The sequence below is a fragment of the Triticum aestivum genome, chromosome 2B (genome assembly GCF_018294505.1).
Source record: "Triticum aestivum cultivar Chinese Spring chromosome 2B, IWGSC CS RefSeq v2.1, whole genome shotgun sequence".
Lineage (NCBI taxonomy): Eukaryota > Viridiplantae > Streptophyta > Magnoliopsida > Poales > Poaceae > Triticum > Triticum aestivum.
Genome location: NC_057798.1, coordinates 71,774,667 through 71,774,994, shown reverse-complemented (window position 1 = coordinate 71,774,994; position 328 = coordinate 71,774,667).

Genomic DNA, 328 nt, shown 5'->3' with positions numbered 1-328 from the left:
TACACGTTGTATATGATTCTATCTGGGAAGAAGGAGGAGGAGCCCTCCCCGTCGCTCGCGAATGTGTGGGTGCCTCATGCATTACCTCGACCACAACGGTGGCAACACGTTGTTCGGGAGCACCCTGACAGCGACCGACGCGCCGGACGTCACGCCCGACTGGGTCCTCATGGACCCGACCACTAGTGCAGAATCGGGCTTTAGCGCCGGTTGGTAAGGGCCTTTAGTGCCGGTTCGGCAACCGACACTAAAGAGTGGGGACTAAAGCCCCCCCCCCCTTTAGTACCGGTTTATCACGAACCAGCGCTAAAGGGCGACCACGTGGCAC